This window comes from Podarcis erhardii, assembly GCF_964252035.2.
Source record: "Podarcis erhardii genome assembly, chromosome: W".
In the NCBI taxonomy this organism is placed as follows: Eukaryota; Metazoa; Chordata; class Lepidosauria; order Squamata; family Lacertidae; genus Podarcis; species Podarcis erhardii.
In genome coordinates, this window is record NC_138506.1 from 9,416,319 (window position 1) to 9,441,934 (window position 25,616).

The 25,616-nt window shown below is 41.3% G+C and overlaps 1 pseudogene across 1 annotated transcript; it reads left to right on the top strand.

The window, feature by feature from the left end:
* Nucleotides 1–3,330: 3,330 nt before the first annotated feature.
* On the top strand, nucleotides 3,331–7,132 carry LOC309333161 (surfeit locus protein 6 pseudogene; annotated as a pseudogene). Its single transcript, XR_014161635.1, has 3 exons — nucleotides 3,331–3,465; nucleotides 4,253–4,590; nucleotides 6,401–7,132. The product of XR_014161635.1 is annotated as a surfeit locus protein 6 pseudogene (transcript).
* Nucleotides 7,133–25,616: the final 18,484 nt, after the last annotated feature.

The window sequence follows — 25,616 nt, forward strand, 5'->3', positions numbered from 1 at the left end:
CAGAGGGCGATGTTTAGGTTATAAATTTATTGTAATGTATGATGGTGGTCTTTTGTTTTTGTTTTGCTTTGGTTCCTGTTTGTCTTTTGTAAGTTTTGGCGGTTTTTAAATTTGGAGGTTTAAGTATATTATGTTGGTATGGGAACTGTCGTGTGATGGGCCAATGGCCGTAATAAAGATCAATCCAATCACGCCTCATGCAGCCACACGGCGGAGTCCTGCCGAACTGCTTATGGGCCGGCGCCTCAGGTCCCCGCTCGACCGGCTGCACCTGGACTTTGCCGTGGCCAAACCCCCAGGCTGTGCCAACACGCCACGGTCATTTGTTCCAGGAAACCAGGTCTTTGCCTGGAACTTTGTGGGGGACATTCCTTGGGTGCCAGCCACAGTAGTGGGAGTCACTGGACCTCGCTCGTACCAGGTGGCACTCGAAGACGGACGCTTGTGGCGCCGGCACATAGACCAGCTTAGGCGCAGGGTTGGGGACTTGGACACTACCGTGGTGCCCCCAAGTGCGCTCGTGGCTCCGGAACAGACACTTACAGATGGTGAGGCTCCACCTACACCTCTCTCGCAAACCGAGAGCCGAACCAAGCCACTTCAGAGGGTCTGCCAGACTTACCACAGACTCAGACCACTGCCGTGCCTGACATTCCGCCAACTCCACTTGCGGAGGTTCCACCCACAGCAGCGGATCCAGGGAACTTGGTTTCAACGCCACCTAGGGTCGCACCACAGCCTCAGCAAGAATTGGGTGGCCCCCCGGACTTGGCTACCAGTCCCCGGGGGTCTGGCAGAGTTTCCCAACTTATTTAAAGGACTATGTTGTTGGACATGTATCACTGTTGGTCTAAGTATGTGAAATGTAACCGATATGCTTTTGTGCCTAATTGAACCATTACGTGTAGTGCTGTATATAAGGAAACCATTACGATTGTAACTAACGCCTTATCTCGGTGGGGAGGGGTGTTATGTACTGAAGTTCTCACCCTGGGCCAGCAGGGGGATACTGCAGATAGTTATGCAAATGAAGGATCGAAAGTGACGTTCAGTGATTGGATAGTTTGTATGCAAATGAAGGATCGAAAGTGACGTTCAGTGATTGGATAGTTTTAGAAAGTTGCAACAGTTACATTGTTCTGGAGCTCTATATAAGCAGGCTGACTGAGCTCTTCAGGCCAGTTCTGTTCTGCCTCTGAATAAACAAGAGCTGTTTGAAGAATCGCTGTGTCGTCTGATATGTTCGCCCACAACTTAACACCCACACCATTTTCTGGACACAGCCCAGGAGGAAGGAGCGGGACCACTGTATAACAGTGCCCCCCTGCTCTAGATGGCCCAGAAGGATGTAATTGCTTCTGAAAAAAAACCTCAATTTGCAACAGATCCCAACAGTTTCTCCATCAACTGCATGACCCACCTCAAAATGCATGCATTACAAAATACATACCCACAGGTCACATTCCAGCCTATTTTGCTTCATTAGCCTTAACCAACTTGGTGCCCTCCAGAAGTTTAGGACTACAACTCACATCAGTCCCAACTCTGTGATAGACTTCCTCAGCATAAGGCAGCTTCCTATTTATTTAGAGCCACAAATACTGGACTGCTACATTATTTTGTAGAAGAAAGGACTATAGCTCACCCAACCTGGGAGAGCTGTTGTTAGTCAGCGCAGACAGTACAGTGGTACCTCGGGTTAAGAACTTAATTTGTTCTGGAGGTCCGTTCTTAACCTGAAACTGTTCTTAACCTGAAGCACCACTTTAGCTAATGGGGCCTCCCGCTGCCACCGCACAATTTCTGTTCTCATCCTGAAGCAAAGATCATAAAGCCCAAAACCTTAGAAGCCAACAAGATTGAGAAAGGCTGATGACTTATGGAGATATTGTAATTAAAGAAGGGGGAAAATGGAAATTGAAGCCATATGAACAAGTTAAAAAATATGTATATGATTGGTTGCACTACTTCCAAACAAATGAAATGTTTAAAAAGGACTGTAAAGAGAGGAGATATATTGAAGGAGAGTCTAGATTTCAGAAAGAGATAATAAACAATGACTACAAGGTATTGTCAAAAATGTATAAAATGCTATTGGAATGGCAAACAAAAGACGAAGAAGTCAAATCGGTTATGATACATTGGGCCAGGGACTTTGGTTATAATATACAGCTAGCAGATTGGGAGAAGGTATGGAAGGAAAATATGAAATTCACTGCATGTATGACGATAAAGGAAAACATTATGAAAATGGTATATAGATGGTACATCACTCCCGTTAAACTAGCAAAAATGCATAAGACATGTAACAAATGTTGGAAATGTAAGGAAAGGGAAGGGTCGTTTTACCATATGTGGTGGGAGTGTAAGAAAGTAAAAGGCTTCTGGGAAATTATATATAATGAGCTGAAAAAGATGTTTAAATATACGTTTGTGAAGAAACCAGAAGCCTTTTTGTTAGGAATCACAGGAAGAGAAATTAACAGAAGTGATCATAAACTCTTTCAATATGCAGTGACTGCGGCAAGAATTTTAATGGCTCAAAAATGGAAACAAGAAGAATTACCAACATTGGAAGAATGGAGACGGAAATTGATAGACTTTGCTGAATTAGATAAACTGACAGGAAAAATCAGATATCAAAAAGATCACAAGTTCACTCAGGACTGGAGAAAGTTTACGATTTATCTGGAAAACATTTGTGATGAACAGACAACGCTAGTAGGATTTAAAGAGGCTTTGTGAGGAGAAAGGGTATTGTAAGAGGGAAAAGAGCTGTAAAGATTTATAAACTGGCAATACAACTATAAAGGAAATGTGAACTAAATCTAAAATTATGAGGATTGCGGAGGGAGCGGGGGGAAGTCTAAAAGAATTTCGTATTATATTGGATATGAATGTGTTTATATAAACTTGTAAAAGAAAAATCTTTTTAAAAAAATTAATTAAAAAAAAAGAAAAGAGAAAGGCTGATCTGAACTCACCCAGAACTCAACATATGGGACTAAGGGGTGCATTACCCCCTGTTTAGAAGCCTTCCACCCGCATTCGTGCTGCATTACTCCGAGCGCCAGTTCAGAAAAGTTTCAGCCTTTCTCCCGCCGTAGTAAACACACCAGTCACTGAAAGCACAAGCATGCATTTGAAAACTGAGAGAAGCCAGGTGCATCGCTCTCCTGCTCTGCAGTCACAAAAGAAGTCTAAATAAATAGATCGATTATCTAACAAATAAATGTTTTATCTCAATATCTTTCTCAATACATGTAATCCTTTTTCTCTTGCGAACAGTTCCTCCTTCATTGGCTACGTCCAACCCATGGGGCGGGGAAAACGTTTCCTCCTCCTTCTACCGAAGCTCCTCCAACGTCCCATAATCCTTCGCTGCCTCCTCATAGGGTCTACCAATAGAGCGCCGAGCCGGTGACAAAGGGTCATGGGCTAGTTCCGCCTTCCTCTCCAGCCCAGGTAAGTGACCAGCTCACGGCGCGAGAGAACCACACATAGTGCACTTTTGGGATTCCTGCAAGAGAAGCGCACGCGGTGAGGTGAGCCACACGGGTTGCAGCGCCTTCTTCGCACGCGTGCCAACCCCTAAAAAGCCTTAAGGGGGTGGATCTCCGCTAACTACTCACTGGCCTGCCCAACACAGGATGGGAGATCTCAAATGGAGTCGTTTGCCTTGCGCCTACACATAAGATGATCTTCCCGTGAGCGGCCAGCATGTGTTGGTTCGCATATGGCGTTTGACGAGCGTACAACCTCTGTACATAAGTTGTTTAGCTGCACGCTCCTACAGCTATTCATATTTTCAGTTTGTGAAACTGTTTACACATTAGTTGATCACTACAACCTTTCACGCAAACCCTTGTGCGTGCGTAGAAGCAGCTCTCTTTAATGTGTAACCCTGCACACGTGTTGGCTGGAAAGTAAAATTTAGCTGGCTGATGTGATGTGTGGGGGCTGTTCACCTGTTCTGTTAAACAGATGTACAATTTGGGGTACCCATGTGTACAAATTAGTTAGTTCTGCTCTTGAACAACCATTCACATGTGATATTAAGGAGTGTACAATCTGTACCTGTGTACACAATAGCTTTACAAGCCAACAGATGTCCACTTTCCCCCTCAAATGCCTGTACATGTATTGAGATGGCTTTCTGTGGATTTTTATTTTCTTGACTTGTAAATATCAAGCCATCAGTCTCCTTCAGTTTATCCATGTCATTGATTAATTTTTCTCTCTCTTTAAGCAGAATGAAAAGCGAGTATGCAAACGTGGCCCCATGAGTTTTGTCCACTTTGTGTTGACTTAGCAGAAGCAGCCTCACACAGCATTCTGGGTAGAAGTTTTAAATGGAGGATGGTCAGAATGAACAAGACGTCTTTGACTTAGAGGCAACATTCCCCCTGCGAGACCATCCTACGATTTTATTTTAATTTTTGGTTTATTTACTTTTATTTTTTACCTTCACGAGACCTTGATCCCACAATGGCCACTTTAGTCAACAAAGACTCTGACCTGCAAAACTTGGCCAAGAAAATTTGCACCCAGGAAGCCCCCGAGCCACAAATAAGGAAATTTGGTACAATTATCTGATTACAATTACCGTACTTCTTTAGATCAGGGTTTTTTGTAGTAGTGCAGCCTCCTTGGTTATTGTAATTATTTTCATTTCTTTATTTCACAGGATTTATATACTGCTTGCGATGAAACCTCAAAGTGGTGGTACTTAATGTTTTCCCTTATTTTAACCACAGCTCATTTTAGATTATAATCTGCTCAGGAAAGGGTCCTGATGCCACAATGGAATGGCAGTAGTGTGTTTTGAAAATGCAACTTCGAAAAATTCAGTTGTCTTGTCTTGGTGCTTCCTGCAGACCTCCAGAAGTTGATGGGAGTTGGAGTCCAGCAACATCTGGAGGGCCTTCTAATATGTATGTTCTTAGGCATTTATTCCTTGCAGAAATGTTTGCACAGCATCTTGTCAACCAGATTGCAAAATATTTTCCTCTCTTTGTTTAATGAAGTCTTGTGTCTCTGCCTTCAAACATTGAAGAAGAAGAAGAAGAAGAAGAAGAAGAAGAAGAAGAAGAAGAAGAAGAATTATTATTATTATTATTATTCCTGGGTACCATGATCCAAGTTTGGGGCAAGTACTCTTTGGCAAGAGAACACCAGCAGAGGTTTGAACTAGCAAAATACACAACAAAGTAAAGTATGGAAATAAAGGTATTTAGACTTTTAAAATATGCCACTTAAAGTGAGTTCCAAAGTTTCCCCCTTTCAGTAGCTTAGGAAAAGAACACATTTGGCAAATTAAAAAGTTTACTTACAAGCTCCCCAAATGTCAGATTCATGTGCTTTCCCATACAGCATTCAGAAAAAGCTGCACAGGCAGTAAAATGTGGCTTAATTACAGTGGTGCAAGTTCCTAAATCATTGGTATAGGAACTGAAGAGTGACTTGTGAAAGCTGAGCTTTCATCCTCTTACACCTGAGCTGCTCAGGTAAACTGGGGGAGAAAAAAGCCTTGATTATCCAGTCTCTCCCAATGTGAGCTAAGCACATTGATTATATGAGGCTAGTTATCCCACAGTTCCAATAACTTTTGCAGTATTTAGGGTTTTCTGTAAACATGTGTAATATATAGATTCTCTCTCTCTCTCTCTCTCTCTCTCTCTCTCTGTGTGTGTGTGTGTGTGTGTGTGTGTGTGTGTTCTGAAACTGAGATAGATCCCAACACTGTTTAGCTAATAAATAGAGACAATTCTAAGAGTATTCGGGATGGAAAATTTTTAAGAGATGTGACATATACAAATTATTCCTTTAAAAATTACTACTACTACTATTATTATTATTAGCTACATAGAAATTAGCAGAGCGGTTCTATAATACTGTCTTCAGAGTATGTCCCACTGAGTTCAATGAGGCCTACTCTTGGGTAAGTAGGTTCAGAATTGCAGCCTAAGTTTTGTTTTCCGGATTAAGTCCCCAGGGTACCAGGGTCTTGAGTCTGTGTATCCTCCTGCTATTAAGATGGATTTTATGGTTGTTCTGTAGGAATAAGCTGGACAGGTTGAAGCAGTCTCCATTTGGGGGGGTCACTAGTGATTTCTAAATCATGCATAAAAGTCTTTTGTCCCCCCCCCCCCATATTCTGATTGTGGCATCCAGTAATGTATAATTACATTGTTAGTCTTCCGGCTGAAATTCTCTTGAAGGAAATAATCCTTGCCGGCTTTCCTGCTTTTAAATGTAATTATAAAGATAATACAGTGACCAGATTTACAATAATATATATGTTAGTGGTCTATTCTAGGTACTGTCTTTTTAGCTTAAAAAGTTCACTTTGCTCTTTTGAACGATTCCTCTTTCTTTTCAACTTGCTGTTTCTTAACAGGGAAAAAGCAAAGAGTTGACCCCAGCAGTGTTGGAGAAGAGGCAACGAAGGAAATATGAGGAGAGAAAGAAACGCCGGAGAAAAGAGTTGAGGATGAAAGAAAAAACGGAGAAGAAGGAGGCAGAGGAGGCTTCCGCAGCCATTTCAGAGCCCCAGGCCCCAAAGAATGACACCAAGGCCGAGACTGTCTTCAATAAGGTCGAAGTCCATGAGGAAGGGCTTAGCAAAGTGGAAAAGAGGAAGGCACTGAAAGGCAACATTACTCCACTGACAGGGAAGAATTACAAGCAACTCCTGAGCAGATTGGAATCTCAGAAGAGTAAGCTGAAAAATCTGAAAGACAAGGATGAGGCGAAAGCCAAGAAGCTGGAAGTAAAGATGAAGTGGACAAATGTCCTGTACAAGGCAGAAGGGGTAAAAATCTGCGATGACGAGGACTGGCCTGAAGCGGAAGGAGAAGCACAAAGCCCAGCGCCAGAGGCAGTGGGAGAAGTGGACTGAAAACGTAGTGAACAAAAGGCAGCAGCGGCAAGACAAGCGCCGCAAGAACCTCCAGAATAAAAAGATGGCCAAGGTGGAGAGGAAGAAAGCCAAGGCTCGCAAAAAGGGTCGCATCCTGCCCGAGGACCTGGACAAAGCCAAATTTAAATGAATCAGGCTAGTGGACCATTGGAACCCACTCCAAGGCAGGTGCTTACAGGGCTCATTAATAAAAACTATTTTGTAGTGGAACCTCTATAATTTTTTATATCTAAATCTCCTTGGTTGTGAGATGACTTGGAGTCATCAGGCTGTGCAACTAGACCAAGAAGAGGAAGCTCCTGCACTTGAGATGCAAAAGAGATATATTTCCACAAGACTGTTTCTGTGGTCATACAACCCTTAGCTATGCCAGTTGATCAAGTGGATCTTTTCACCCCTCTCCCTGAGTCAAGATAAGAGAACCTTCAGTCTGGGTGCTAAATGTGGCCTTCAAAACCTATCTTCCAGACCCCCTGGCGCAGCTTAACACCCTCCTTGAATATTTTCTACCTCTAACTGTGCTATAATGTCTTTTTTTTCCCCCTTGGGTAAAATGTGTATTCATTGCTCCCCTCCATTTTTGCTTTTGCCCTGCCCATCAACTGGCATGCAGGCCCTTGAAAATTTCCCAGAAGGGAACACAGCCCTAAGGCTGACAAATGTATTTTTTGTGAAGAAATTTCACAAAATCTCATCAACAGGAGCTCAGGAAGGAAGCAAATGAATTTACTATCATAACAATAATGGGATAAATTAAAAGAAAAATGGGAGTATTTTTAATTACTTTATATTAGCACAACATAAAAATACATAAAAATACTATGTATTAGTTCTCAAAGCTACAAACATGAGTCTGACCAAACTGCGGGAGGCAGTGGAAGACAGGAGTGCCTGGCGTGCTCTGGTCCATGGGGTCACGAAGAGTTGGACACGACTAAACGACTAAACAACAACAACATGTTTACATATAATTTCCAGAAGATAAAGAACAAATATTTACAGCTGTTTGCAGAGATGCACAAAAGTTGAATGTTATCATGAAAATACTAATTCCAGAAGTTAATAAACAATACCACTTTTCCATAAACCAGTCAATTTGAGATTTATAATAGCTTTTTGTGAAATAAGTGTGTGCAGTCCTTTTTGTGGTGGTTCCAGAGTTTTCAGGTATGAGGCAATACACATAACTTCAGTTAGTAAGTTTAATACTGGTGGCAAGTGGATTAAACCTTCAAGATGGCGACAGAGACAGCAGCCTAGTCAGGCTCCTCTGCTTTTAGTTAAGTTTTTAAGTAGTTTTTAAGTAGTTTTTAGCCACTTCCTGGTTTTAAACTCTCAGTTTTAATGTCTTACCAGCTGTTTTACTACCTCCTCGCTTCTCTCTGTTTTTAGTTTATTGTTTTATTGTTTTACTGTTTTACTGGAGAACGGCGGGGCGGAGCAGTGGGTTGAGCGAAGCCACTTTCTACCTCCGAATAGCGAAGCTCCCGGCTCGCAGAGAAAGCACCTCACTCTCAAGTTAAAGAAATCTGGACCATAAACCGAAGCCTGGGAGCAACAAGGAGAACCCGGTGAGAGAAAAAATCTTTCGTGGAGTACAGAGCTGCAATTCCAGTATGATGGCGTCCAGCACTCTACTAATGTGAGCTCGTCGATTTTATCTTTTATTCTTTCTTACTCCTTTTAAAGACTATTTTAATGAACATTGAGGTTAGATAAATATAAGCATCCCACCGCATTCTATCTCACTTTCTGTAATCCTGAGTCTTCTTGGAAGTTAAAAGCTGAATTGACTATCTTATCGCATTGCGAAGAGTTTACAGGAAGATCCTTGGGCTGTTTCCACCACATGTTTGGAGGCACAGACGGAGCATAATTTAGTGTTATGCCAGTAATCCTTGGCACATTACTCCCCCTTGAATAGGATACTTTCAAGGAAAACACTCCCTCGACTCTTTGAAATACCTAGGGAAGATAGAAGAGTGAGGTAAAGAGAGAGATGACTCAGCAATTTGACAGCCCCGCTGTTGCGAGGAGGGGGGTTGGAAAACGCTGCAGAGAATCTGAGGACTTAGAGGAAATGACATGTTTGCCCCTCACTAAGCAAACTAAAATCAGTGAATTCTTTCATGGAAAAACAAAGGACATTTATAATATACCGACTTCGAATAGCTTCTCTCCACTAGCAGAGATAATTGATAAGGAAACTACACCAAAGGAATTATCTGCTAAACAACCCACTAACCCCTCAAGCAACACCATCACGAGACCAAAGGGTCCTAAAAGGGTTCCAACTATGCCCATTCAGGCGGAAGACTGCATCAGAGAACAAGAAAACCATCTCTCTGAATTACTACTTGAACACTCTACAACATTAGACCTAGTGGCTAAAACCGTGGACTATATCTTCAAATATATAAGAGAAATCAAAGGCTCCCTAGAGAAGATCGTATCCTTTGTATCCCCAAAAGCTAATGTCAGACCCGTAGATGCTTCACTGGAGGATAGGGCCGAACCAACACTCAGAGCACCTGTCCTACTGCGCTCACCTTCGCAGACTGGCTCCAAATTTGAAAATGAGCAAACTATGGAAGAACTACACACCATATCTTCCTATAATCTCTCACTGCAAGCCACTAGACTCTGTTTAATTATCCTCCCCTTCAAAGGTCAGGTTGTTAACTGGTCGTCCACACATGTCGCAAGAAGGCATCTAGCTGAACTTTTGGGCGTAAATCCTCTTTCCATCGATCTGAAATCCACTGTCCACATTTACAGCAAGCCACACATGCAGAGGATACTGCTCACCTTCGAATCTAAAAAGTTTCCAACCTCTATGATGTCCCTACGAAGCTCCCTGACTAATTATGGAATTTTTATCACAAGAGTTTTTATCAACACTAAGATTTGCCCTCTTCTACCCTACTCTCCAGCTAAAAGGAAAGCAATTAAAAATGAGGGCACCCCACCTACTACGAGCTCTACATCTCCACCCTCAGACTTAATTAGTTGGACAGAGACCCCCACTCCCCTCCTATCAAAGGCTACTCATCTAGAGAATTCGATGGAGCAGGAGTTACTTATTTCCTTCTCCCATCTGCCAAAAGCCGAACAAACAGAGATAATGGACAGACTAGATGAGTTACTACTCTATCTTCGCAACTCTGAAGTCCTAGCTCCCACAAATGAGGCAAATACTCCACCTAACTTGGAGCGAAAAACGGGATATGAAACTCCTCAGGTCACGTCAGAGCACACACCCCTACTCTGCCCAACTGAAATCCACGCTGAAATCTCTGTGGCGCCCCTAATCACATTACCGGAGACTTTACCATCCAATGGATGCATCTTCCACGAATCCGGGAAAGTCCTTGATGCTATTGAAGAGACAAAATGACTCCCACCTCTATTACTATCCTGGAATGTTGCTGGATGGCAATCGAAAACAATGGACAAAGACGTTCTAACCTACGTATCACAGTTTAAGATCATCCTGCTCCAAGAAACCTGGATGCAAAATCCTTTTGATCTACACAATTATTTTGCTTTCCACTCCTGTGCCTCAATCGGCACAAAAGGCGGAAGACCGGCGGGTGGTCTGAGCACCTTCGTATCGACAGACCTAGGAACCCACCCTACCCAATTGAAAATCGATAAAAAATGGATTTTGGCTGTCAAAATATTCTCTACCCACTTTAAGATCATATGCATCAATGTTTATATCCACCCACTTATGAAACAAACTGATCTTAAAAACATCTGGAACGAACTGGAAGACTGCATTCTCCTTGTCTCAAATAAGTTTCCCTCTGCCTCCTTAATTATTGGTGGGGACTTTAATGCAAGGTTAGGCCATTCAGACGAACAGCTAATCAACGAAAGTGGAATGGGTCCCCTAAATGCTAATGATGAACATTGGCCTCTATTTAGACGTCATTCACTTGACCCAGTCACCAACTTTGCTGGTACGTGTCTTTTTCTAATGGCACTTAGATTAAACCTTGTTATTTTAAACGGCCTCTCCTCGGGAGACTGCCCTGGCCAATTTACTTATTGGTCAGGCTTAAGACATTCTGTTATTGACTACATTCTTGTCTCCCAAGAACGCTTTGATGAACATATTGAATTTACCGTAGATATAAGAATCGAAAGTGACCATTTACCCCTAAATCTTAAAAGGACTGAATTTTGGGAACCCTCTAGATGTGGGCTCGCCCCACAGACATCTGTTCCTAATGTTTTACAACAAATAGGCAGATCCAGAATTAAATGGTCCCCTTATGTTAATAACAACTTTAGCATTTGGACACAATCAATGGAAGGTCAACTCCTCTGGGCTGATCTGACCTCCAACGATATTGAAGAGACCTCCCCAATTGACCATTATAATACACTAATCCGAAAACTCCAACCGTTATTGTCAAGACTCAGGAGATCTAGCCACAATGAATTCCCTACCAACAAGAAATGGTTTGACCGCGAATGCACCCAGGCAAAACTTATACTCAGGGAATGCTTTAAGGTCTTCCAGCAAAATCCTAACCCTACTACTAACTTACAACTTAAAAAAAAGAACTACAAAGAGTTACTAAAAACCAAAAAAAGAACCGCAGACTCTCTCATCTGGCAGGCCCTCATAAAAGCATCAATAGAAAAAGACAATACCAGCTTCTGGAAAATTATCTCCAGTCAAACCAAAGCTCCTAACGAGGGCACAATAATCCCTGCAAATTTATGGGAAGAGCACTATAAAGTGCTGTTTAGGGAACATCGACCTCCTGCGCTACTTAACATCCCTTTAGATAATGATACCCCATGGCCCCCAACATCTGAAACTGAAATCACTTCGTTAATTCTACAAATGAAATCTGGCAAAGCCCCAGGAAGTGATTTCATTGTTGCTGAACTTCTGAAAGCGCAAATAAACTGCTAGAAATTGAACAAGCAGGATTTACATCTGGACGTTCCACCATTGATCACTGCTTAGTGTTAGATTATTTTGTTTATAAGTATGTGAAACATTGGAAAAAGTCATTGTATGCGGCCTTTGTGGACCTAAAGGCAGCATTTGATTCTGTATCCAGGGGTAGGCTCTGGGCCAAATTGGCCAATATGGGTATTAACAGAAGGTTATTACTTCTGATGATCAAGCTTCATGAGAACAATACCCTCCAGATAAGAGTCGCACAGGACGGCAGACTCTCTAGAGAAATCCCAGTCCATAGAGGAGTCAGACAAGGATGTCTATTAGCCCCATTTTTATTTAACATCTATGTTAACTCCCTGGTCACATGTTGCCGTGAAATCGAAACCCATCCCCCCGTGTTCTCTAACGGCAGAAAAGTACCAGTTTTAATGTATGCGGATGACGCTGTTCTTCTCTCTCAAACCAAAGTGGGCTTGAAACGTGCCTTAGGAAAGTTTAGTGACCAATGTAACACTGAGCTGTTAACAATTAACTTTGCCAAAACCAAAATTGTACATTTTAACCGCTCCTTCAGGAAAGATAATTGGAGCGTAAAGGGAAACGCCATTGAACAGACTAAGATCTTCCAATACCTAGGCATTACTTTCTCTTATAATGCCAAATTGTCAACACACCTGACCACATCAGCTATATCAGCAGGAAGAAGTGCAAATGCCATCCTTAGATTATTCAGAAGGAAAGGAGCTGGCTTCCTCCCGATGGCCCTTAAAGTTTTCCAGGCAAAATCGTTAGCCCAACTCCTGTATGGCTCTCAAATTAGCCCTTCTACCAACCTTAAGACCCTTGAAACAGTACAATCAAAATTCTTAAGATCATTATTTGCTACCCCAAAGTGTACACCTAATGCAGTCTTAAGGCAAGAGGCAGGACTGCCCAGAGTGGAATTAAAAGTCTGGGAGCAAGCAATATCCCTCTGGTTGAAAATCCATTACAACCCTAAGGGACTGTTACCTTACTTCCTGGCTGCAGTTCCCTATCCTCCTTGGCTTATGCAAATAACTAACAAGATCAAACAAATTGGCCTAAACCCTGAAAATCTTCTTATTGGAACTCTGAACAAGGCTAAAGTAATTATCACTCAGAGACTCTACAATGTCGAATTACAACAAGAAGACGCCCTACTCCCAGAGATGTATAGATCTTTAAAAGCTTGGTCTAATTTTTCAGCTGCCCCTTACTTAACTAATATCACTAATGAAGCTTATAGATGGGCTTTCTCCAGAGCCCGCTTTGAGACAATGCCCTCAGCAGTGCTGTACGGCAAATTTACGCAGGTACCAATGCATGCGCGTCTCTGCCCCTGTATGTCTAATAAGGTAGAATCTGTCACTCACATCCTTCTATTTTGCGAATTCTATAGTGAAGAACGAGCTCAACTTATTTTGCCGCTTTTATCAAAATTTATACCCCTTCAACATTATTTGGAATCCTCCCCCGAAATTCTACGAAAATACCTTCTGGAAGATTCCTCAAGCTCAATATCATATGAGGTGGCCAAATTTTGCACTTTAGCAATCAGGAAGCGTAAATCTCTTTTGTTGAACGGCACACTGCGAAGCTCCCTTGTGTAATAATTTTCTTTTTCTTTTTTCTTTTTCTTCTTGATGCTGTTGTTGATTTCCTTTTGTATGATCTTGTGGTGTTCTGTGTCACTGGCTTTTGCCGCAATAAAACTTGACTTGACTGGTGGCAAGTCCCGTGTTTTTTATTTCATTTTCATTTCAACTTTTCAGTAATGTATAAGATTTATTTTTTCATCTGTAGTTAGATGTTAATCTGTTAAATAACCAAAATACTGACTTCCGCTTCTGGCACAACAGAGCTAGACAGCTATAGAGCAGCACCTGGAGTGGAACTTCTTTTAAAAACCCATGGCGAAAGGGAGGGCGAAGGACTTTTAGCCACCTCTGTGCAGAAACCAGGGCTCTGGTTTTATATGAGAGCAGAGAAGTGCAGCGACAGGGACTTCCGGCGGAACGCGAGCTCGTAGCAGGAGGGGATTTGCCGCGAGGAAAAATCCCGAGCTATTTCGGGGAGAGAAGGGGTGCCTAAGGGCGTAGAGGCCCCCCAAACTACCTCTGGAGGGTGTCCAGAAGGCGAGGATCCCAGCAAGACCAACAGCGGCTCGCCCGGCCGTCAGGTAACTTCAAAAAGAAGCGAAGAGTACGGCGGAGCTGAGCAGCAGGTCATGGGAAGCCATTTCCTACCCCCCGAGTAGCGAAGCCCCGACCCTGCCGAGAGAAGCGCACCGCTCTCCAACAAAAGAAACTTCGGATTAAACTAAGTCTACGAATAATCTAAGAATAAGAGAAATCCGGGGGGAGAAACAAGAGAATTGAGGAGTTCAGCCTTCGCCCGGAATCAGCACGGACGCAAGGTAATTCACGGAGCGGAGTAAAAGGAGTGAAAATGCCCTAGCGATGTTTCTTTGTTTCCCTGAAGGACTTTAACTTATAATCTGCAAAGTAACCAAAGGGAAGGACACTTAATATCAATATTAAGAGACTGTTTGACTTAAGCAGGGGACAGAAAGTATAATTTGTAAGCGGGAAACACTCAATGAACTGAGGGGGGTAAAGAAAGGAAGCTCCCTCTCTAGGCAATTAAAGAGCAAAGAACAAAGCCAATGAAAGCGGAAGAGAAGGTTCCGACGCCATTATAGAAACTGAAGCACGGCGACTAACAGCTTTTAACAATCAACGTACTCTGATAGCCTGTATTGAAGTAAATTATCCCTACTCACCAGCCTATGAAGGATTTCTCCGAAATGGGGTCTCAGTAATAGACCCTCTTCTCTTTTACAAACCCTACAAAATCTGCTACTAGAACAGACAACATCTAGTGGAGTGAATACAACACTGCAATTGGCTTTTACCTTTTGTTTTTCTTTCCTTCCCTTTCATAGACCTTATCTATTTTTGTGACTTTTGTGACTTTGGTGACCCCCTGTACCCCCATATGACGTTCAACTAACAGGAACACACCTAATATTTAACAGACAGACTTTATCTTGACATCAGCGTTTTTTATGATTTCCTCAAGTTTCTTTTTCTTCTTTCTGGATTGGGAGGAGGAAGAAGACTGAGTTAATACCTGGAATAGCCTGAATAGCGGCAAGAAGAGGTGCAAGAAGATTGCTGACCTACTGAAATTATTATTGGATTATATTGGTTATAGTGGTATTATTATTTGGGGTCGGTGTAAATTTAGGGGGTGTGTATTCTGTTAGGATATCTGATAGTGTGAAGTGTGTGGATTTCGTAATTGTAATTTGGTGAGAATGTCGAACACAGCAAAGAGGGGGGAGGGGGGACACCTTCTGAAAGAAAGGGATCGAAGCAAGAACAAGACTTTAAGGCAGACATACTAAGAATGTTTGCGGAAATCAAACAAAGTGAAAAAAAATTAGAAGTAAAATTAGAACAAGTAGATAATAAGATAGGGAAAATGGATAAAAAGATGGACGAAACAGTTAATGAATTAAAAGGTCAAATAAAGGAAGTGTTTAGGAGAACTCAGGCAACAGAAGAGGGGCTGAAAAAGATGAGAATAGAATTGAAGGAGGTAAGACGTGAGGAAGAGAGGATCAAAGTAGAGCTATTAGAACTAAGCAAAGCGCAAGAAGACTTGAAAGATATAATTGCTATGAATGAACTAAGACAAAGGGAGGCTAACTTAAGAATCAGAGCAGTGCCAGAAAGACAAGGAGAAAACATTAAAGAGAATTTGATAGTAGAATTAGCTCAATGGATGGAAATACCAATAGAAGAGATGGCAAAATCAGTACAAACGGCATTCAGATTAAAAATAAAAACAACCAGAGCTAAAAAATTTGTAGGAGACTGCCTGATTACATTTAAAGAAAAGGAAATGAGAAATATGATTTTGCAAAGAAACAGAGAAAAAAGACTGTGCATTAATGGGAACTACATAATAATTTTCAAAGACATACCAATTAGAATTCTGAAACGTAGAGAGCCGTATAAAGCACTGGTACAGACGCTGAAGAAAAATAATATAGAGTTTAAATGGGAGTACCCGGAGGGCATCTCATTCATGTACAGGAGTAAGAGGCATAGATTGGCTAATCCAGAAGAAACTAGCAAATTCTTAAGAAAATATAAAGAATTGAGACTAGAAAAAGAGGAAGACAAAATAGGAGAGGCAGCAGGGGGTGCAGAGGAAGAGACAGAGGAGGTAGCAGAAGGGTCAAGAGGAGAAGAAGAACAGGAGGAAGAAGAATTAGCTGAAATATAAGAAAAGAAGTAACTTAGGTAGGCTTAATCACCATGGTGTTAAAGATTTCGAGCTGGAATATTAATGGGATAAATGAGAAGAAAAAAAGGAATAAAATTGAACAAATCCTGAAAAAAGAAAGTGCAGACATTATTTGCTTACAGGAGACCCATATAGCAAGAAGACATAAAAGAATTTTGATAAATAAAAGACTGGGAAACGAGTTCATATCATCTGACAAAGTCAAAAAAAGAGGTGTGGTTATTTATGTTAAAAAACAAATCGAGGCCCAGCAAATCTTTAAAGACGAAAACGGAAGGATAATGATGGTACAAATTAAATGGCATGGACAAAACTTAATTATAGTAGGACTATACGCTCCAAATGATAACAAATCCGAGTTTTATAAAACCTTGGAAGAAAAACTAGCTGACTATGCAGACCAAAAATGATCATACTCGGGGATATGAATGGGGTGGTCTCATTAGAAATGGACAGACTTAGAGATGGAGGGGGTAAGGAAGGGAAGCTGCCCAGAACCTTTTTCTCATTGGTTAAAAACTGTAACCTAATAGATGCCTGGAGACTTAGACATCCACTGGTAAAGCAATTCACGTACTATTCTGAGCCCAATCAATCATTGTCCCGAATAGATCAGATCTGGGTCTCGAATGAATTAACACCAAGAATTATACGGGTAGAGATTCAGGCCAAAACAATATCTGATCATAACCCAATAAAGATGGAACTGAAAGGCCTGGAAGAAGGTACTTTTAGATGGAGACTGAAGGATTATCTCTTAGACGACCAAGAAATAGTTGAAAAAGCGCAGAAAAGGATGAAAGAATTCTTTAAGGATAATATGAATAAAGGCACCAAAACTAAGGTGGTATGGGATGCAGGCAAGGCAGTGATGCGGGGCTTCTTTATCCAGCAGAATGCCATTAAAAATAAAGGAAGAGAAAAAGGGAAAAAGGACATCCTGAGACAGATAACGGACTTGGAGGGGAAGTTAGTTAAAAAACCTAATAATAAGAGAATAAAAGAAAATATTAAAGTACTGCAAGCCCAGTATGCAACAATAATAAACAGGGAAGTAGAATGGAACATAAAAAAACTAAGACAAAGAACGTTTGAGTTTGCGAACAAGTCAGGGAAGCTTCTGGCATGGCAGACCAAGAAAAGAAAGGAACAAAGCACAATAAATAAAATTGTAGCGAACGGAGAAGAAATAACTAACCCCAAGGAAATAAGGAAAGCTTTTCTGGATTATTACAGAGGATTATATAAAAATAGAGAGAGAAATAACCAGAGAAAAATAGAAAGATTTTTGAAAGATAAGCAGGTTCAGAAGATTCCAATAGAGAAAAAAGAGCAACTAAATACCCCAATAGAGACAGAAGAAATAAAGTCAGCAATAAAAGAATTAAAAAGAGGGAAAGCCCCGGGCCCAGATGGTTTCACGGCAAGCTACTATAAAGAAATGGAAAATATTTTATTGACACCACTGAGAGAAGTAATGAATAATATTTTGAAAGAAAAAGAAATACCAGATACTTGGAAGGATGCATTCATTACTTTAATCCCAAAACAAGATTCAGATCTGTCGCAAGTTAAGAACTACAGGCCGATTTCGTTGTTAAATGTTGATTATAAAATCTTCGCAGGAATACTGGCAAGTAGAGTCAAAAATATATGGTCAGAATATATCCATGGAGATCAGGCGGGCTTTCTGCCGGGCAGGCAAATGAAAGATAATATTAGAAATATAATAAATTCTATAGAATATTTGTCTGCCAGGTATGATAAGCAAGCCATATTGATGTTCGTGGATGCAGAGAAAGCATTCGATAATATAGTTTGGGACTTCCTACTAAAACAGTTAGAACATATGGAGGTCGGCTTGAATTTTTTTAACGGAATAAAGGCAATCTATACGGAGCAAAAGGCCAAATTGATTATAAACAACGTGGTGTCAGAAGAAATAACGGTAGCGAAGGGTACAAGACAGGGTTGCCCACTTTCCCCGTTGCTATTTATAATAGTACTGGAAGTACTTCTGAACTCAATAAGACAAAATAAGAAGATAAAAGGGATTAAAATTGGTCAAAATGAATATAAAGTCAAGGCGTTCGCAGACGATTTAGTAATAACAACAGAAGACCCGTTGAGCTCAATAAAAGAGATACTGGAAGAACTGGAACAATTTGGTAAGGTGGCTGGCTTTAAGTTAAATAAAAGAAAGACTAAAATAATGGCGAAGAATTTAGATTCGAAGGCAATCGAGGAATTACAACAACAAACAGAAATAGAAGTGGCCAAAAAGGTGAAATATTTAGGAATATGGATAACCCCGAAAAATATAGATTTATTCAAGAATAACTATGAGCAGGTATGGAAAGAGATAAAAAAGGACTTTGAGAGGTGGGGGAAGCTGAGATTGTCATTCTGGGGTAGGATAGCTTTAATTAAGATGAACGTTCTTCCGAGAATGTTATTTCTGTTCCAGAACTTACCGATAATCAAGGGCACTAAGATATTTAAAGAGTGGCAAAGAGAAATCTCAAAATATGTCTGGCAGGGCAAAAAAACAAGGATTAAGTTTAAATTGTTAACAGAAACTAAAGAAAGAGGGGGATTTGCTCTGCCAGATCTGAAATTATATTACGAGGCATCGTGTCTTTGCTGGGTGAAAACGTGGATAAAATTAGAAAATAAGGAACTATTAGATTTGGAGGGGTTCGACAATAGAGCAGGATGGCACGCGTACTTATGGCAGGGGAAGAGGAAGCACAAGGGTTTCGCAACACACATCTTTAAAGGCCCTCTAATGGAAGTTTGGGAGAGGAATAGATTCTTACTAGAACCTAAAGTACCACACTGGCTATCCCCATTGGAAGTTATGAGCGTGAAAAAAGTAAACATGAGAGGTGATTGGATAACTTATGAACAATTGTTAACAAAAGTAGGGGGGACATGGAAACTGAAACCGTATGACCAGGTTAAAGAAAAAGTTTATGATTGGCTACACTATTTCCAAATAAACGAAATGTTTAAACAAGATATTAAAGAGAGAGGATATGCGGACAAAGAATCTAAATTCCAGACTGAAATAATAAATAATGATTATAAAATTCTTTCTAAAATGTACAATCTGCTATTAGAGTATAATTTGATAGATGAGGAAGTGAAGTCGGTGATGATTCATTGCGCAAGGGACATCGGCCATAACATATACTATGAAGAATGGGAGAAACTCTGGGAAAAAAATCTTAAATTTACAGCTTGCATAACGTTAAAAGAGAACCTGATGAAGATGTTCTACCGTTGGTATATAACACCTGCAAAATTAGCAAAAATATACAAAACTTGCAATAAATGCTGGAAATGCAGGGAAAAAGAGGGATCCTTCTTCCACATGTGGTGGGACTGCAGAAAGGTCAAAGGTTTTGGGGAAAGTGTATATAATGAAATGAAGAGTATATTAAGATACAACTTTGGGGAAAAACCGGAGGCTTTTCTGTTAGGACTAGCAGGAAGTGATATAAAGAACAATGATGGTAATTTTTTTCAATATGCAACAACGGCCGCAAGGGTCCTATTAGCTCAAAATTGGAAACAACAGAACATACCGACGCTTGAGGAATGGAGAGCAAAACTACTAGAATACGCGGAGATGGACAGATTGACGGGGGAAATTTGATATTTAAAAGACCAAAGGTTCATTGAGGACTGGGGGAAATTCGTGGAATATCTGGATAATATAAGTGAGGGTCAGATAACGCTAGTAGGGTTTAAAAAGGCTCTGTGAAAAGGTTGGAATATTGTCTAAAGAGAAAAAGAAGGAAAGAGAAAATAATGTCAATATAAACTAGGATTTGTGTGAATTTGTTAAATAAGGGTATGGATGATTCGAGGGGAAGCTGAAGGAAGTCTCATAGAAAGAAATCTGTGACAATAAGGTGTAAATTGTTTTATTTTTTGTTTGTTATGATTTAAAAATAATAAAAATTATGTGGAAAAATAAATAAATAAATAAATAAATAACCAAAATACTGTTCCAAAAATGGTTTATATTAGAACAGTCCCCAAAAGTGGGCATAAGATCAACTTGGGAGGTGTGGTATCTCCAACATATATCTGATGACTTTATAGTATTTAGCCTATGTAGTGTAAGAGATAACTATTTTTTATTTAAATAGGTATATATTTGAAATTTGCATTAATCCAAATTAGGTGGAAATGAATTATGAAAGGAAAACATAAAGCTGAATGAGTGTCTTTTATTCACAATTGACAAACACTGATTTAAGTGACTATTACTTAAAGGTTGGGGTAAACCCTTTTGTAAATAAAAATCCCCCTTTTATAGAGGAGTTTGGATTTGAGGAGGAGTTTGGATTTGATATCCTGCTTTATCACTACCCGAAGGAGTCTCAAAGCGGCTAACATTCTCCTTTCCCTTCCTCCCCCCACAACAAACACTCTGTGAGGTGAGTGGGGCTGAGAGACTTCAAAGAAGTGTGACTAGCCCAAGGTCACCCAGCAGCTGCATGTGGAGGAGCGAGGAATCGAACCCAGTTCACCAGATTACGAGTCCACCACTCTTAACCACTACACCACACTGGCTCTCCTATAGGGGATGGAGCAGCTCCCCTATGAGGAAAGGTTGCAGTGTTTGGAACTTCTTAGTCAAGAGAAAAAGCGAGTAAGAGGAGACGTTACTGAAGTACATAAAATTGTGCATGGAGGTAAAAAAGTGGGCAGAGAATATTTCTCAATCCCGTAACACTAGAAGTCATGGACATGAAGCTTAATGCTGGTGTTACAGGAAAAAACTGCTCCAAGTGCCCGTATAGAGTCCTTAAGTGGGTTCCCTATCTGTAGGAGAAAATAACAGGCCAACCAGAGAATATTGAGAAGCAAAGCAGCTAGTAAGCCTGATCTTTATTAAACTGTTGCAACAGGTTCAGGTAGGTAGCCGTGTTGGTCTGACGCAGTCAGGGAGGAAAAATTGTCCAGTAGCACCTTAGAGACCAACTAAGTTTGTTCTGGATATAAGCTTTCATGTACATGCACACTTCTTCAGATATCTGAAGACATCCTTCAAATATCCTGTCTTAAGGGCACATTTAAGATATAAATAGGGTGTGAGCCTGTGACCTGTATTCAGGAATTCAGTAGTTATCATAACGAAAGAGTGGCCAGGATGCCCAGGTAATCCAATCGGGTAACCTGGCAGACAGGAAGAAACAACACACCCAGATTTCCACCCCTTCTCTGGTGTATTAAGGGGTGGTCTTGGGCTACACACCTTCTGTGGTGTGTGTATGATGTTTCTGGGGGTGGTCTTGGACAATTTAAAATGTCTATATAAGGGCTTACGCACATGGCTCGGGGTCCCTCCTCCCCCCCCCCGTGTGTGGGGGAACACCCTGTTGCAACAGCTTTAATAAAGATCAGGCTTACTAGCTGCTTTGCTTCTCAATATTCTCTGGTTGGTCTCTGTTATTTTCTCCTACCGATAGAGAACCTACAAAAGGACTCTATGTGGGCTCTTGGGTTCCCCATAAGGGAAAAGGAGCAGCTTTTTCTCATAACAGTTTCCCTTGTACATTTATGAACATTTATTTTATATTTGGGACCTTAAAATGCTTATAACACTGGAGAATTCAGGGCTGGTAAAAGAAAATACTTATTCAAATAGTGCAGACTGGAATTAACTCCCAGATGAGGTAGTGAAGACCACCACCTTGAATGGTTTTGAAAGGATCGAGAAATTCATGGAGGATAAGGCTATCAATGACTCTTAGCCACCATGGCTATGTTCTGGCTCCAGTTATTGGCCCCCTTTGGTCTCATCCAGCAAGGCTTCCATTCTTATCAAAATCCCTCTTGATCAGACAAGAAGCTTTTCTTATCTGCATCTGTAAGTTCACAATCAAGGCATTAAAGAAGTACCCATCTCCTGTTGCTTGTCCTCAGTTCCTGGTGTGGATAGACTGCCTCTGAAAATGGAGTTTTGATTTTGCCACCAGCCGGGGCCTGTGATCTCATTTTATAAGGGAATGCAAAACAATTTCTCCCCAGTTACCCAAGCAAATCCCCTCCATAAACTCTGGATGCACTCCTGTGTCCTGACAAAAACATGTGTATACTAATGAAATCAGCCAGACAGCTCCGTGGCTGGTGCGTGGTGATTTTTGCTACTTCCCAACTTTTTAAAAACAACACGTTTTTACAATCTCTCCCCACCCCCCAAAACATGGAAAGGGAATCTTGCATTGAAAAGCAGGATTCAAAATGCGGAAGCATCTTGACGTTATTCTAAGTTTAAAAATGATTCAAGTCGGAAAGACTCGGTACATGCTCGGACTCTTATTTACCGCGCAATATTCTGGTGGGGGGAATTATGGAGGAAAACAACTATAAGTGACCAGGACACAATGATGAACTCGTAAGACAAAAACAAGCCCCTGCCACCCGTAAATTTAAAAAGCCACTTTCCGTGTCTCTATGGCAGTCGTCGCCGGAGCGCGGCCATGTTGAATCCCATCGAGTCCCACAAGAGAATAACACGCACTTTCTCCATTCCTTCCTCTTCCCTGCTCTTGATAGTCACCATGGCAACCCAAAGACACCGTTCTTGGCCTAGCTACCTTGAGGCGGCTTTTAGGACTGGCTTTCCAAGGGTTCCTCAGGTAAGGTTCGCTGTCGGGTGAGAGAGGGGCAACTGCGGGAAGGCAGGAAGAGATGTTGAAGAGGAGAGGGGCCCTCCCATACGTTGCAATGAGTCGCGCTCCTATCCTTTGCCCTAAGGGGGGAAGCAGCCACATGCATTCTGGGAGAGCAGCACATGGTACGAATCCATCCCTCCCATCACATTTAGTTTGGATCTCAAATGTATCCCTCATGGCAGGACCTGATGCGAGTCACAAAAGCCATTTTTCTCTTCTCCCCGACTATCAGCACAGGACTTGGGGAGGGGGAGGGGACCCCACTCTTGGTTATTGCCTAATTGCATTTGATGATTTGCATAAATAAGTGCTGTAAATAAATTTGCACAATTAAATGCAATCGTATAAATAAATGACAATTTTATTTAAAATTGCTCAGGGCACTGGCACCCAGATAGGTAAATGGCAGATAATGGGGAGGGAGTCCACAGTTGCAAATAAGACTGCAGCTATAATATCATAAAACCCCACTGAAATACACTGGCATTTACTGCTGATATATGAGTCAGTTTGAGGTGCCATGCAATTACAAAAAAGTCTTGTTCACAGCAGTTTCTTCCCCACTCACCATTCCCAACATCACTCAAGGAATGACACCAAACCAATTATTTCTTTCTTTTTTTTATATAAGATATTTATTAAAGTTTTCAAAAACAACACACTGTAAAACAAAAAGAAAAGAAAAAACAAAAATACAAAAGTACAAAAATACAACAATAAAAGCAATTTAAGAACACATAAAGTTTCCACTTACTTATTTTCTTTTGACTTATTTTCCAGACCTCCTCATACCTCCCTTTCTTATATTCCAATTCAAATTGTTTGTTCATCAAATCCTCACCACTAATTCTTTTAATTATTTCAAAATCTTACTTTCCGTATCTCTTTAACATTACAGCTGAAAACCACTTAATTTCTATCCAACATCATTCTAACATTCCTTAAATTTACAATATTTCTGCAAATAGTCTTTAAACTTCTTCCAATCTTCTTCCGCCGCCTCTTTTCCCTGGTCTCGGATTCTGCCGGTCATTTCTGCCAGTCCCATATAGTCGATCACCTTCATCTGCCATTCTTCCCGGGTGGGAAGATCTTGTGTCTTCCAATATTTTGCGATGAGTATTCTTGCTGCTGTTGTCGCATACATAAAAAAAATTCTATGCTTCTTTGACATCAATTGGCCGACCATGCCCAGAAGAAAGGCCTCTGGTTTCTTAAGGAAGGTATATTTAAATACCTTTTTCAGTTCATTATAAATCATTTCCCAGAAAGCCTTAATCCTTGGGCATGTCCACCAAAGGTGAAAGAATGTACCTTCAGTCTCTTTACATTTCCAACATTTATTATCGGGCAAATGGTAAATTTTTGCAAGCTTGACTGGGGTCATGTAAATCATTTTCATAATATTCTCTCTCAAGGCATTACATGCCGTAAATTTCAAGCCGGTGGTCCATAACTGTTCCCAGTCAGCAAACATAATGTTATGTCCAACATCCTGTGCCCATTTAATCATAACAGACTTCACCGTTTCATCCTGGGTATTCCATTTCAGCAGCAAGTTATACATCTTTGACAAAATCTTGGTTTTGGGTTCTAACAATTCTGTTTCTAATTTCGATTTTTCCACCTGGAATCCAATTTTCTTGTCCAGTTTATAAGCCTCCATTATCTGATAATAATGAAGCCAGTCTCGCACTTTGTTTTTTAATTTCTCAAAACTCTGCAATTTCAATTTGTCTCCCTCTTGTTCCAAAATTTCCCAATATTTTGGCCATTTGGACACCATATTAAGTCTTTTAAAAGCTTTCGCTTCCATTGGTGACAACCACCTTGGGGTTTTATTTTCCAATAAATCTTTGTATCTTATCCAAACATTAAACAATGCTTTCCTGACAATATGGTTTTTAAATGCTTTGTGTACTTTAACCTTGTCGTACCACAAATATGCATGCCACCCAAAAGCATTATTAAATCCTTCTAAGTCCAAAATGTCTGTGTTCTCAAGAAGCAGCCAGTCTTTCAACCAGCAGAACACTGCTGATTCATAGTAAAGTTTGAGGTCTGGCAGGGCAAATCCACCCCTTTCCTTTACATCAGGACTCCCCTGAGTGAGTGCCTGAGGGCCCTGCTCTTGCCACTTACCACCTGGCCTGGGGCGGGGCCTGAGGCCTCACAAGGACTGCTTGGTGCTTGCTGCCTGCTGCCCAGGAGGACTCCCCTGAGTGAGTGCTTGAGGGCCCTGCTCTTGCCACTTACCATCTGGCCTGGGGCGGGGCCTGAAGCCTCACAAGGACTGCTTGGTGCTTGCTGCCTGCTGCCCAGGAGGACTCCCCTAAGTGAGTGCTTGAGGGCCCTGTTCTTGCCTGCTCTTGCCACTTACCATCTGGCCTGGGGCGGGGCCTGAAGCCTCACAAGGACTGCCTGGGGCGGGGCCTGAAGCCTCACAAGGACTCTCTAACTGATTGGCTCCCTTGCTTGCAAGCCATCAGCTCTCTGCGCTCCAAGCTCTGCTCCACTTCACTCGAAAACATGTGATCCATGGCGCTAAAAAACTTCCTCAGGTCTTTTAATGCAGCATTGTCCGATGCCATCAAGGGTCTAACCCAATCTCTGGCGCCGCCTTCAAGATGCCCAATCACAAAGGCAACTCTTGCACCATCGTCCACAAAATCATCATGCTGCAGGACTTCCGGGTTAGCGCCATCGCCGAATGGCAGATTCCCTCCGAGCTCCG